Source organism: Phoca vitulina, unplaced genomic scaffold (assembly GCF_004348235.1).
Source record: "Phoca vitulina isolate PV1807 unplaced genomic scaffold, GSC_HSeal_1.0 scaffold25, whole genome shotgun sequence".
NCBI lineage: Eukaryota > Metazoa > Chordata > Mammalia > Carnivora > Phocidae > Phoca > Phoca vitulina.
Genome location: NW_022589728.1, coordinates 17,715,764 through 17,731,490, shown reverse-complemented (window position 1 = coordinate 17,731,490; position 15,727 = coordinate 17,715,764). Strand labels below are relative to the sequence as shown.

The window sequence follows — 15,727 nt, the reverse complement described above, 5'->3', positions numbered from 1 at the left end:
ATCATAGAATTTTAAAGGTAGAAGGAAATTTGAGTAATTTATAATCCAAGAAAATCAAGTGGCTTGCTAAGGATCCCTTAATAAGTTAGTGGCAGATCTAACACTATAACTTGGGCTTTCTAAATTCCCTAGACAAGGCTATTAAGTATTATAGAATATTATCGATAGGTTATTATCAGCCAACATTTATCACATTCCTACTTTGTGCCCTTTACTATGCCAAGCATTTTTACACCCATCATCACTTTTCTAAGTTAGCTCATAAGATTTTTAAAACACTTAACAAAACTCTTACATTCACTACTTTAGACGTTTAGTGTTGCCAACAGAGAATATTGCCACATGATCTAAATGGAAAGAGGAAATTCAATTACTGCAATAACTACACTACTTAAGAGGATGTGCTCCAACGACACACTTCACTCTCAGAAATTTCCCTCTCGGAGGTAGATAAAGATTTAGAAAACTTACGAACTCATTTCTGTGTACTGGCTTCTTTGCCACGGACCTATAAAGACTTCTGTAGCTACCTACCCTCCTCCTTCACCCACTTCTATACTGTTTCCGTATCACCTTCTTTTTCATTCTTTTGTAGCTACTCTTTGGTTGTTCTCCAATCTATGCTTTCTCCTAAACTGCTGTTGCCTCTGATAATCCCAAAATCTGGATAATCTAGAAATGATGTAGAATTTTTCCTCTACATTCTGGCCCACACCCATTTTTTTCTTAAAGATTTTATTTATTTATTTGAGAGAGACAGAGAGTGGGAACAAACAGGAAGGGGAAGAGGAAGAGGGAGAAGCAGGATCCCTGCTGAGCAAGGAGCCCGATGTGGGACTCGATCTCAGGACCCTGAGATCATGACCTGAGCCCAAGGCAACCACTTAACCAACTCAGCTACCCAGGCACCCCTGGCCCACACCCTGTATTTACCTAGGCCAAATGGCCTTCCAAAATGGTCACTGTAAGATGACAGGATTCATTAAATCAGAGATCATTCTAACTACAGTTTAAAAAAAAAAAACCACACTAAAATGTGGGTATTTGCTTTTGTATAATCTCAAAACAACAGTCTATTTTTAAAGTGCATTATCATTATAATTTCTATATATGCTACAAAGCAAAGTAAAATTATATTGTCTTCACAAACACATGGTACTAAAATGTCCAAGTATTTTTAGCTGAGGAAAAGAATTTACTGGTATTCATATATTGATATATTTTAAATTGCCTCTATTAACTGAATTTCACATGGCCTTTCTACCACTGCAAATTTTGAAACATGGATTTTATAGAATTTGTGTAGGTCTAGATCAAATAATGGTACCATTGAAAATGAAAAATAAGGGGTGCCTGGGTGGCTCAGTTAAGTGGCTGCCTTTGGCTTGGGTCCTGAGATCAAGCCCCAAGTCCTGAGATCTACTACTCCCTCTGTCCCACCCCCTGCTTGTGCTCTCTCTCTCAAATAAAATAAAATCTTTTAAAAAAAGAGAGAAAATGAAAAATAAAATTCAACTACTCACCAATTCTGGTTAGTGTAAAGATGTGGTGCTATTTGTTACATTTTTTAGAGCTGTCACCTCCACCACATGTTAGCAAGTAAACTCATACTTCCTAACAGGTAGTTGATCAAATAAGAGTGTTGATTCAGGGGCGCCTGGGTGGCTCAGTCATTAAGCGTCTGCCTTTGGCTCAGGTCATGATCCCAGGGTCCTGGGACCAAGCCCTGCATCGAGCCCTGCAACAGGCTCCCTGAGCCGGGGGAAGCCTGCTTCTCCCTCTCCCACTCTCCCTACTTGTGTTCCCTCTCTGGTTGTGTCTCTCTGTCAAATAAAAAAATAAAATCTTTAAAAAAAAACAAGAGTGTTGATTCATTTGAGATGACATGGGTGTCAATACTGTTTGAAAAAACTATTTTAGTGCACTTTATTAACAAATCCTATCACATAGACACAAAAGAATCATGGACCTGAGAAAATATCACTGAACTTAAGTTACATTTAAATTTTAATATTAAAAAGTAATGAAAGTAAATAATTTTTAATTTTAATTTTGTTTAAATAGCCCACTAAACATTATAAGTTCACATTTGTGTCTTTTATCTTGATAGTAAGTTTTTATATTTATACTAAAATGAAACGTTAAAATAATGCCTTAAAAGTATTATTAAGAGGAGTATCTAAGGGGCGCCTGGGTGGCTCAGCCATTAAGTGTCTGCCTTCGGCTTGGGTCATGATCCCGGGGTCCTGGGATCGAGCCCCGCATCGGGCTCCCTGCTCCGCAGGGAGCCTGCTTCTCCCTCTCCCACTCTCCCTGCTTATGCTCCCTCTCTTGCTGTGTCTGTCTCTGTCAAATAAATAAATAAAATCTTTAAAAAAAAAAAAGAGGAGTATCTAAGCAGAAGATCAATAAGGAAGGAGAAGACATGAACAACACTATAAACCAATAAGACCTAATAGATATTTATAGAACAGTCCTACCAACAGGAGCAAAATACACAATCTTCTCATGTACACATGAAACATTCTCTAGGAAAGCCCACATATTAGGCCATAAGAAGGCCTCACTACATTTAAAGAGACAGAAATCATACAAAATATGTTCTCAGACAACAATAGATTGAAATTAGAAAGAGAGGAAATTCAGCAAATTCACAAATATGTGGAAATTAAACAACACATTCTTACATAACCAAGGGGTCAAAGAAGAAATCACAAGGGAAAAAAAAAAAGAAATCACAAGGGAAATTAGGAAATACTTTCAGATAAATGAAAATGAAAACACAACAAACCAAGCCTTCTAGAATTCAGCTAATATAGTGTTTGGAGGGAATTGTGTAACTGTGAATGTTAAAAGAGGAAGATCTAAAAATCAACAGCTTAACCTCCCACCTTAAGAGACTAGAAAAAGAAGAGCAAGGTAAACCCAAAGCAAGCAAAAGGAAGGAAGTCATAATGATTAGAGTAGAAATCAATGAAATAGTGAATTGCAAAACAATAGAGAAAACCAAAAGTTGGTTCTTTGAAAACTAATTAACAAGGTTGGCAAGCCTTTAGCCATACTGATGAAGAAGAAAGAAGATTCATCACTAAAATAAGGAATGAATGGGAACATCACTATCAATCTCACAGAAGTAAAAAGGATTTTAAGGGAATGCTATGAACAGTTGTACATCAACAAATTAGATGACCTAGATGAAATGGACAAATTTGTAGAAGGAAAAAACTACCAAACTAAAGAAATAGAAACTATCTAAATAGATATGTAACAAGAAATTGAATTAGTAATCAAAATTTCCCACAAATAAAAGCCAAGGTCCAGCTAAAGAAAAATTAATATTAATCTTTCATAAAATCTCACCCCCCTCAAGAAAAAGAAGAGGAAGGAATTCATTCAGGGAGGCCAGTATTACCCCGACACCAAAACCAAATAAAGATATCACAAGAAAATTATAGATCAATATAGGTGCAAAAATCCTCAACAAAATACCAGCAAACCAAATCCAGCAACATATAAAAATGATTATATACCATGACCAAATGTGATTTATTCCAGGAATGTAAAGTTGGATTAACATCTGAATACCAATCAAATGTAATATACTGTATTAACAAAATAAAGGACAGAAACTACACAATCATCTCAATAGAGACAGAAAAGGCACTTAAAAAATCTAACACTCTAATAATAAAATCATAGCAAATTAAGAAGAAAATCTCCTCAAGCTAATAAAGGGCATCTACAAAAAACCCACAGCTAACATCACATATAATGATGAAAGACTAAATGCTCTTCCCCTGTTATCAGGAAGAAGACAAGGATATCGGCTCTCTTCACCTCCGTTCAACATTGTAGTGAGGTTGTAGCCAGAGCAATTAGGAAAGAAAAAATTATAAAAGGCATTTGGATTGATAAGGAAGAAGTAAAACTATCTCTATGTGCAGATAATATGATCTTGTATATAGAAAATCCTAATGAATCCACCAAAAAACTACTCAAACTAATATGTAAATTCAGCAAGATTAAAAATACAAGGTCAGGGACGCCTGGGTGGCTCAGTCGGTTAAGCGACTGCCTTCGGCTCAGGTCATGATCTCGGGGTCCTGGGATCAAGTCCCACATCTGGCTCCTTGCTCAGCAGGAAGCCTGCTTCTCCCTCTGCCTGCAGTTCCCCCTGCTCGTACTCTCGCTCACTCTCTCTCACCCATGCTCTCTCTCTCTCTAGCAAATAAATAAAATCTTTAAAAAAAAAAAAATACAAGGTCAATATTTAAAAATCATGGGGCACCTTGGTGGCTCAGTTGGTTAAACAGTTGCCTTCAGCTCAGGTCATGATCCCAGGGTCCTGGGACTGAGCCCAGAGTTGGGCTCCCTGCTCAGCGGGAAGCCTGCTTCTCCCTCTCCCACTCCCCCTGCTTGTGTTCCCTCTCTCGCTGTGTCTCTCTCTGTCAAATAAATAAAATCTTTAAAAAAATAAAAATCAATTGTACTGGGTGCCTTGGTGGCTCAGTCAGTTAAGCGTCTGCCTTCAGCCCAAGGCATGATCCCAGGGTCCTGGGATCAAGTCCCGTGTCAGGCTCCTTGCTCAGCAGGGAGTCTGCTTGTCTCTCTCCCTCTGCCTCTCCCCCTGCTTGTGCTCTCTCTCTCACTCTCTCTTTCTCTGTCAAATAAATAAATAAAATCTTTAAGATTTTATATATAGAGAGAGAGAACACAAGCAGGGGGAGCAGCAGAGGGAGAGGGAGAAGCAGGCTGCCCACTGAGCAGGGAGTCCGATGCAGGCTAGATTCCAGAACCCTGGGGTCATGACCTGAGCCAAAGGCAGACGCTTAACTGACTGAGCCACCCAAGCACCCCATAAATAAAATCTTTAAAAAAAAAAAAAAAAACCAATTGTACTAATAAAACATTATGTCAATTATACCTCAATAAAAAAAATCACTTGTATTTCTATATAGTAGCAATGAGCAAACATAAAATGAATTAAGAAAACAATTCCATTTACAACAGTATCAAAAAGAATAAAATATTTAGGAATAAATTTTGACAAAAGAAGCACAAGACTTATACTGAGAACTATAAAACATTGTTGAAAAACTAGAAAAGATCTTAGTAAATAGAAAACCAACTCATGTTCATGGATCTGAACACAAAATATCATTAAGATGGCAATATTCTCCAAATCGATCTACAGATTCAATGCAATCCCTATCAAAATCCCAGTTGCCATTTTTTCATAAATTGACAAGCAGATTCTAAGATTCGTATGGAAATGCAATAGCCCCAAAATAGTCAGTGCAATCTTGAAAAACAACAAAGTTGGAGGACTCACACTTCCTGATTTTAGAACTTACTACAAAGCCATGCTAAGCTAATTAAGACAGTGTAGCACTGGTATTAGAATAAAAATGAGACGGCACCTGGGTGGCTCAGTCATTAAGCATCTGCCTTCGGCTCAGGTCATGGTCCCAGGGTCCTGGGATCGAGTCCCGTATCAGGCTCCCTGCTCCGCGGGAAGCCTGCTTCTCCCTCTCCCACTCCCCCTGCTTGTGTTCCTTCTCTCGCTGTGTCTCTCTCTGTCAAATAAATAAAATCTTAAAAAAAAAAAAAAAAAAGAATAAAAATGAGAGTACAGAAATATACCTTTACATTTGTGGTCAGTTGATTTTTTACATGGATGCCAAGATAATTCAATGGGGAAAGTATATAAAGATTTAAAAAATTTTTTAAAGTATTAAGTGTAACAGATTCCAGAGTATGTTGAGGATGGGTTTATTCTGTCTTCTTCATTCACTATCTGTGACCTTTTATTTCCTTTTAAACTTTTCTAATCACTTGAATTTCCTCAATATCTTTCTTACCATCTTTGCCCAGAACATAAATACGTTAGATAATGGAATAATATGAATTGAGACATAAAATGTTCTTTCATTCTTACTTGGTTAAACAGGAGCTCATCCCAGTAACTGCCAAGACACGATATACCTACATTAGCTAACATCCATCAAAGATCATCATAATGATAGACTGTACCTGCTGATGGCTTTATCTCCAGATTTATATAAGTGGTGCTAAGTATCATCTTCAAGTGATTTTAGCAAGAGCATGACAACAGCATTTGTTAGAGTTGGCAAAGTTCACTGGGCATTGGTTGCTAATAGTACAAGTTTAATACCTCTGCAGATACTAACATAAGACATTCAAACCCTATATATTCAGAATTTAACCCATTCAGTAATTAAATTTAGAATTTTAAGCCCTTTTCTATTAAGCAAGAAATATATGATATTTAAAACATTTTCAGTCAGCTTTCTTCTTGAAGTCTGGCACCAGTTACTAAATTAAAACAATGTAATCTCAGAATAATACGGTAAAACTGAAAAGCCAGTCTTCAAACTCATTTAACCACTACCTCAACAGCAGATGGTAATCTGAGTTATCTGTAAATCAATTCTGTCAGTTCTTTCAGATGAGGGGTTTAAGCCGAGTCAGCCTCTACCCGCTCCTCAAAGGCATAGGAGACCTCCTAATAAATCCAGGTAGAAGTGTTCAGATCAGCTCTGCCCTGGGTTGCCTGCATACAGCTCCCTTCAAAACCTCACTGAGCCCCAATTTGCTCATCTGTAAAATAAAACTACTCACCTACTCCCCAGAGTTATTCTGAACATTTAGTAAAATAATGTCTTGGGTGCCTGGATGGCTCAATTGGTTAAGCTTCAGACTCTTGATTTCAGCTCAGGTCATGATCTCAGGGTCCGGAGATAGGGCCATGTGCTGTCCAGCTCTGCTCAGCACGGAGTCTGCTTGTCTCCCTCTCCCTTTGCCCCTCCCTCTGCTTGCACGCAATCACTCTCTCTCTCAAATAAATAAATAAATCTTTACAAAATAATAATGTCTTAAAGTACCTAGTATGTGGTAGATACTCAATAAATATTAGTTCTTTTTTTTTTTTTAAGATTTTATTTATTTATTTGACAGAGGGAGGGGAGAGCATAAGCAGGGGGAGGGGCAGAGGCAGAGGGAGAAGCAGACTCCCTGTGGAGCAGGGAACCCGACACGGGACTCGATCCCAGGATCCTGGGATCATGACCTGAGCCGAAGGCAGATGCTTAACCCACTGAGCCACCCAGGCGCCCCTCAACAAATATTAGTTCCTTTCTCTTTGCTCTCCACAAAGTAAAATACAGGTCACAAATGACAAAAACTACAAAAGTCCAGGTGAAAGAAACTATTTGGCTTAGTGTGTATTAAAAAGGGCAGTATTATTTAATATTAAAGGAAACCAACCTTTATTTTCTACAAGTTTCAAAGTAATATACTCTGAAGTAGGTAAATTATAACCATGATGATAAGATACAAGATACCATGGGGGGGAAAAATCAACTAACTTTGCATTAATTATGTTGTTACTGTCTGGCAGTTTTATTAGGAAACAACTGAGTATCCAGTTGGCAGAATATTGCAGACAATTTCAGTTAAATGATTCATCAAATAAGCCAACAAGAACTTAAGGCTTGGCTGTATTTGCAGTATTAGAATTTCTTAAGAGAAGGCTTCATACTGAATCTTAAGACACCGCACTTGAGAAAACAGAAGGGAACAGGTCAAGATTCCCACAAAATACTGCTAGTCCTTTGAGACTAGACTACACAAGGATTCTTTTAAAAAGATTTAAAACAACAACTTTTGAGAGAGAGAGACAAATCAAAAAACAGACTCTTAACTACAGAGGTGGTTACCAGAAGGAAGGTGGGTGGAGGGTGGGTTAAACAGGTGATAGGAACTAAAGAGTACACGTGTCATGATGAGCAGTGAGTAATGTATAAAATTGCTGAATCACTATATTGTACACCTGAAACGAATATAACACTGTATGCTAACTGGAATTAAAATAAAACTTTAAAAAAATAAATAAAATATACAAAATCATGTTATTCGAAAAAATAAAACAACTTTCTTAAAGACGTATGGAAAAGGGAAAACAGAAAAGGATAGATTTATTTTCTTTAAGTCAGGAAACCAATAGACTGACTTTTAAAATGATTTTTACAATGGGTTACATATTGATATGGTTCAAACCAAGAAAATATAAAAAAGACATAGTGAAAAGTCTGCTTCCCACCCGTGTCCCTACCCACCCAGCTCTCGCCACCCAATCCCAAATAGATAAACACTGTTAATTTCTTAGTAGTCTTGGGGTGCCTGGGTGGCTCAGTTGTTAGGCGTCTGCCTTCGGCTCAGGTCATGATCCTAGGGTCCTGGGATTGAGCCCATCATCGGGCTCCCTGCTCAGCGGGAAGTCTGCTTCTCCCTCTTCCACTCCCCCTGCTTGTGTTCCTGTTCTCACTATCTCTCTCTGTCAAATAAATAAAATCTTAAAAAAAAAAAATTCTTAGTAGCCTTCCAGAGTCTCTCTATGCGTAGACAAGCAAAGCAAAAATATATCCTTTTTCTTTCCTTATTTTTCTACACAAAAGTAGCAATTTATCAATACCATTCTGCATCCCAAAGGCAAATTTTTTAAAAATATTTTATTTATTTGTCAGCGAGAGAGAGAGACAGCGAGCACAAGCAGGGGGAGCGGCAGGCAGAAGGAGAAGCAGGGAGCCCGATGTGGAACTGGATCCCAGGACCCTGGGATCATGACCTGAGCTGAAAGCAGACACCTAACCGACTGAGCCATCCAGGCATCCCCCCAAAGGCAAATTTTTAATCCTAAATATCCAATGAAAGCAACAAATACATTCAACAGGACAGGGACTTTTGTTCATACATGAGTGGACCTTTAAAAGGCGAAACATAAATGATGTTAATGTCAGTGGGAAGCAGAAATCAAGGAAATCCAAAGGAGGAAACAAAACTCAAGGAGAAAAGGTAGCTTAGTCTTATAAATCTCTTTAAAAATGTTCTCTGCTAAGACATTTGAGTGTCTTATCTTTCATTAATTAAAAAGAAATCACTCCCTTACAGACAAAAAAACTTTAACCAAATATTCATGAGAAGAGAGAGTAGGGGTAACAGGAGATCAATCAGAAAAGAGAGCTATTTATGTCAGAATGGATTAAATACCAACTATGTACACAAAGAACTACAAAAATAAGAACAATTTTTTTAATTATGGCAGTCTTAATTTCTAAATGTTTACTAATCCTGTTCAAATAAGTGCATGATATAGAACTTTCATGCTTAAACCAGCATCAGTTTTAGCATCATGTTGTTTGAAAGCTGAATAAAAATGTTTTTCAAAACCTTTTTCATTAATATTTATGAAAAAAATAGGCCTTTACTGTCAGTGTAGCTTAAGCAGTATTGTCTTGGTGTGAAGCTCCTCAAACCGTCTGGCCAAAGCACCTTTACAGGTGAGCTGATGTTGATATGAAGCCAGCTACCTGGGCCTGACTTGAGAGAGTCTCCAGGGGCAACCTAACATTCTTGCAACCAGTATTGCTTCTTCTCTGACTCCTAAGGATGAAAGGCTGATCTATGCTTCTCACTAATGTCTATCTCTGCTGATGAAAATCTGAAAGGAAAGGGTTTGGAATCTTGACATACCACTTCTCAAAGATTACTAACCTTTAATCTAAAATAGGCTTCTTAGTCTTCAACTTACTTAAAACCAAAGAGATTGCTTTAAACCAGATATCTAGAACTAGATGTATTTTCTGAAGGGAAGAGTCAGCTTATCTAAAACAGTCTATTCAATCCATAACATAGCTAACATCTTCAATGGGGAAAAAGTAGCACAAAACAATGCTATTGCAATAACATGAACTCTCCCCCCCATTATAAAGTTTTAAATTGTATTATACATGCCAATGCTTAAGGAAAACCAGCTTATTTACAGAAGAGGAGGTGGGTGGAGACTTCTGTGGAAATTTTGAAAGGAATTACTGGGTATTCTCAAGGGCTTTGAAGGTTGAAACCACTATTCTTTATAATGTCTATCTTCCCTCCCAAACTAAAAGCTTTCCTTTCCCTTATTAAAGGCTTGTTCTTAACTGTATCACCATGATTAGTATCTTTTTGCTCAAGACCAAAATGAAGAGAGTGGGATGGAGAAAGAACAGAAATTTCCTTAAAGCAAAAGCTGTAAGAAAAGGAAAAAAGAAAAAGGTCAAAAGGCTACTAAACTTTCAGAAAGGGGGAAAGGCAGCAAGGGGACATAGGAGGAACGTGTGGGAGATAGCTCTGGACATGCTCGGTGGGTGGAGAGATGCTCGCCTGGACAGGTGCCGTCTGGAAAGACTGGTGGAGTTAGTATGCAACTAGGGAGTTGTATGCATGAAATTATACTAAGCCACTAACTCTGAGACAGGCTATAATAGAATAGGATCACAAGGAACTTCAAGGTCATCTACTCCTACCATTGGTGAGAGCTTTGTTAAACCAAGGACTCCAAACCATGTGCTTATCATTAGGAGACTGTTTCAAAACATCTAAAGTTCAGCTCTTCTCATTTTTAACTGAATTTAACACTTTTCCTTGGTTCAAATCCATTACTTCTGCTTCTCCTGCAGTGATCACAATCACATGTGGGTATTCCATCGTCTCTCTTCTTAAACATCTTGTATTTTGGATGTGCTTAAAATACAAGTATTGACTGACCTTCATTAGAAGGATTTATGCTGATCTGGATGGATTTATCAGTCCACCCACGTACCCTCACCTCATCCCCTTGATGAGCAGTAGTATAAATTTCCATGAGTGTTATCCAGGTTTAGGGTATGGCTGGTGGCCAGGAAACTAAAATAACTGGTTCAAACATGCATAGAATCCATGACGTTGGTTGGCTACATAAACATGATTCTCTAGCCAACAGAGCAAGCCTGTATAAGAGAAATTTTTTAAATGGCATTGAAAATATGGATACACACAGAAGTTTAGAAAGATGTACTCTAAAATACTAATAGCGATTATTAATGGATGGTAGATTTGTTGGCGATTCTTAGTTTCTCTTTCTCTTTAAATTTTTCTTGAAAAAAATGTATTACTTTGGTGATTTAAATATATTTTAAAAGACACAAAAGAGAACACAGAAGTAATGGAGCTAGAAAATGGATAAGTTATTAGCTATGAAGTGGAACACTATGTAGCTGTCAAAATTTATGTAGATCTACAGATGTACACAATAAAGTGTTAAACAAGAAACAAAAGAATAAATTGGGTAGAATGATTCCCATTTAAAAAAAACTCAATGTACACAGGATGCCTGGGTGGCTCATTTGGTTAAGCATCTGCATCCAGCTCAGGTCATGATCCCAGGACTCTGGGATCGAGTCCCACATCTGGCTCCTTGCTCAGCAGGGAGCCTGCTTCTCCCTCTGCCTGCTGCTCCCCGCTGCTTGTGCTCACACACACTCTCTCTCTGACAAATAAACAAAATCTTTAAAAACAATACAAAACCTCAACATACATTTATAGATACACAAATTTATATAAACATGAGGAAAAGTCTATAAGGATATAAAAATTGAGAGTGGTTATCTTTGTGGGTAAGATTAGAGTGGAGAGGACTCATTTTTTTACTTAACATATTTCTCAGTTGCTTGAATTTAAGGGCATGCATACCTTTGTAATTAAAAATAACATTTAGAAAATATGAGACAATAATAAAATTAAAATGGGGGAAAGAGATGATGTATAGTGTTTTCTTGGGAAACTAAGGATATGATTCTTATATTCCTTCTTGGCTAGTCATATATATAACATGCATGTGTATTAGATTATATAGGCTATACACTTGGTCCTATATGTATGTTTGTCTGCATATATGCACACTGAGTTGGAAACCAGATCATTTTAAGTTAACTTTAATCTATTTTTATTTTAAAAACAGTGAGGTAAATAATTAGAGTAATAAAGGTCCTTCTCATTTTTTAACTCAAGCAATTAGTCAAGTCCTAGTGAAGCCTCACTGTACCTGAGGACATTTCATCCAGCTGTCTGTGGAATGTCTAGTCCATCAACGAGTCCAATTTTGTGTATGAATGAATATATTACATATGAAGTCTATTTTACCTATAGGAAAAAAAAAAAGTTTGGTATTGACTGGCATAGCAAATATATCAGGAACCTGAATGGAAGCACTTAACCTGAATCATATTCATTACTATATGCCATGTAAATACAAATGTCATTTATTTAAAATCACAAAACAGTAAAAGGAGTAACATTATCTCAACACTATAGACATTCTCCAAAAAATGTATGCCTTTAAAAAAGTAAAAATCCAGGCCTTTATTCAACCAAAAGCCTGTCAAATCATTCCTATTCTCAAGTTAAAAGCCACAAAACCGGCCCTCTACATTTTAATTATCTGCAAACTCATATGGTGGCCTGAAGCAACAGCTAACTAGAATGATCCCTCCACACTTGGTGCTACAAAGGAGCTCTGCCTGCCAATATCACACACCAGTAGATGTTTTTAATCCTTGCCAGACATTCTTTGATCCCATGTAGGTCTTCCCTGTATTTATGGCCCCACTGGGGGAGGCCAGTACTCTGCACAAATCCACCATGAGAACTCACTAAATATCTCTTACTTCACCCACACATCTCCTGTCTTCCCTCTTACATAGTATCAATCTCTTACCTTACAACAATTCCCTTCACCCTCCTTTCACTCACCCCCACCCCCACCCTAGGAAAACAGATTTTGGTTTTGAATAATAGAAGAAATAGTGGCTACAAGGAGATGGACCAAGACAGGTATTCGGGACCTGTGGGAAAGAGGAGAGGCCCTGGGAAACTAGACAAGGGCAAGGATATTGTACACTGCCCCAATTCCCTTTGAAAATCCCCTGGCTCAGCTTCAGAGAGGTAATAAAATTTTACTTATCGATGCTCTGACTCAGCCCTCAACATTTGATTTCCACCTTGTCTTCCTCAGCAATGACAATTAACTCAAAGTTAGTACTGAGTTAAAATTACTTTGACTTGAACTTCAAGATGTGGAATCAGCACCTCTTAGATTTACTTTTCTCCATGAAATAGAAAGAAAAAAAAAAAGTGAAACGAGAACAAAGATGCCACCATAAGGAATGGAATAGGTAAAGGAAAACAGAAGACTTGAATCCCTTAAAATAACATGGGAGCTGTTTCTGTCAGGAATAACATGTTACATAATTTGAGTTTCATGAATCAGCAGTTTAGTCAGTAATTTACATGAATTAAAAAGAGAGAGAGAAAATATGAGGATCGGAAAAGGTAAAGTGGTTTCTGACACAAGACAGTTTTCAAAAGTATTTTATTCCACCCCCACACAGAAGAATGTTGACAGGCAGATGACTCAGTCTGGCTTCATTAAGAGCTTCTTACCACCTAATATCCCTCATGGGAAAGGCCACCCCATCTCTCCTTTTTCCATGATACCCTTCTCAATTCCTCCCTGCAGGTAATGGCCATAGTTTCCCCCCTAATTGTAGGTTAACTCTCTGCAGGTCACATACTTTAGGAAACAGAGATTATACCAGAAGGATATAAATAGTTGAGGGGTTTTTTTGTTTTTTTTTAAAGACCCTTTAGGGGTGCCTGGGTGCCTCAGTTGTTAAGCGTCTGCATTCAGCTCAGGTCATGATCCCAGGGTCCTGGGATCGAGCCCCGCATCGGGCTCCCTGCTCCATGGGAAGCCTGCTTCTCCCTCTCCCACTCCCCCTGCTTGTGTTCCCTCTCTCGCTGTGTCTCTCTGTCAAATAAATAAATAAAATCTTTTAAAAAATAAATAAATAAATAAAAATAAAAGACCCTTTAGGGGCACCTGGCTGGCTTGGTCAGAAAGCGTGTGACTCTTGATCTTGGGGTTGTGAGTTCCAGCCCCCTGCTGGGTGTAGAGATTGCTTAAATAAATAAAACTTTTTAAAAAGAGACCCTTTATACTAATGTACTTAAAACATTTCAAAGAACACAGTAGTAGTAGTGTCAGATGCTTAAAAAAAAACTTGACAATACCTATGACCATTGTGTTTGAACTTGATCATAAATCTAAGTAGCTTAATTGAGTTCACTGACACTGAAAACCTACAGTGATTTATAGTCCTTAAAAATGAACTTCAATGAGCGGGGAGAGATAAGGAGGCCGTCGACACAAACAATGAAACCATATGTCTAATCTAAACTATCTTCAAATCAGAGGAAAAAAGAAAGATGTTTGAGAAGAGAACAAAATAACCAGCCTACTGCTCTTTTCAAAAACCAGAGTTGACAAATCCTAAGAAATGAGTCCAAAGGGCATTGTCATCTCTTTTGTCGAAAAGATGTTTATTGTATCAGATACTGTTTGAAATAACTGAGAGACATTGCTATAGGCCCAGAAATCTCTTAGGCATAAATCAATTGCAGTATTTGAGAAGCATAATGTTTGGAAAGAGCAAGAAATCTGAAGTCATTTGGAATCATTCATTCCACAATGTTTATTACTGGCTGGCACATGCCAGCCACTGTCCACACACCTGCTCTCTATTCAAGCCCTCTCTCCACCAGCTGTACAATCCTGGCTAAAACATTTTACATTTCTATGCCTCAGTTTCCTCATCTGTAAAAACAGGAATAAAAAATGGCTGCCAACTTCACAAATATATCTGGAAGCACTCTGTAAACCATGAAAGCGTTAGTCGTCATTTCGCTTAACTGAATTCATGAATGCCACTGTTTGTTGTACCGTAAGTTATATCAGAGGAAAAGCGAGCCTTCCTGCTTCCAGGAGACACCTCATAATCCTATTAAATAAGGCTCAGAGTCTCACTTAATCATCTCTCTGGAAACTTAAATGGGAGATAGAGAAAGCTAGAAAGAGAAAGCTCATATGACATGCAGATTTTGACATCAAATTGATAATCACCGTGATGACAAGAACCATGATTCACCATTTTGGGTCTCTTCCAATCTGACCATCAGGCCAAGGACTCATTTGAAGAGGGTACTTTATTTTGGAAAAATATTCTCTCTATATGTCTGCAAATCACAAAATGGACACCTACCAGATTGATCTATCAACTCAACGTTACTAACAGCAAATGGCAGTAAAATTACAAAGCATTATTTGTTATGTTGACGTGTACAAGCAAAAACAGTCTATTTTATAGTACATTTCACTAAACTATGGTTTCATCAACTGTCAAACAGATTAGGAACAAAGCTCCTTTTAAAAACAAAATTAGGCTCCATGTAGTGGCAGTTGAAAAAGGGGGAAGTTCTGGTCTCTCCAGAGTTAGCTAATGATGGGCACTATGGTGGATAAGAAAGACTGTCTTACAGATGATGCTAGGGATCAGGCGGAGATCTGCAAGGAAGAGGTCTCATTCCCATAGCTCCAGACTCCCTTCCCCCAGGGAGTGAAGGGGTGGCGGCTTGTCTTATAGGAGTGGTAGCCAAGAGCGCCAGAAGGCACACCCAGTCCTAAAATATGCCTGAAACTTCCTCTAATGTTTCTAGCTCTTGCAATGACATTTGGGGAACTGAAGTGTACACAGCCTCTTCACTGCTGGAACCGCTATAATTTAATATTTTGCGCTAACAATTTGAATTAATATTTATAAAACACTAAGAAGGAGCCCAAGCACGTGGTAAGAACCATTTGAGTGTTTATTAAATAAATAAGTTACTTCCCAGATTGCTTGGGTAAATCCTCAACCTAGAGACAAAGTAGAGAATCAAAACACACAATAGTCTAATAGTTTTAAATAAAGATTTGGGAACTATAGTGCTCTATATCTATTTCTGCAGCTCAAGT

General features: G+C 37.9%; 1 protein-coding gene across 1 annotated transcript in view; it reads right to left on the bottom strand.

Moving 5' to 3' along the window:
- The window catches only part of SGK3 (serum/glucocorticoid regulated kinase family member 3), a 139,816-nt gene that overhangs the window by 123,133 nt on the left and 956 nt on the right, over positions 1 to 15,727 (bottom strand). The gene's annotated exons all lie outside the window — the stretch shown is intronic.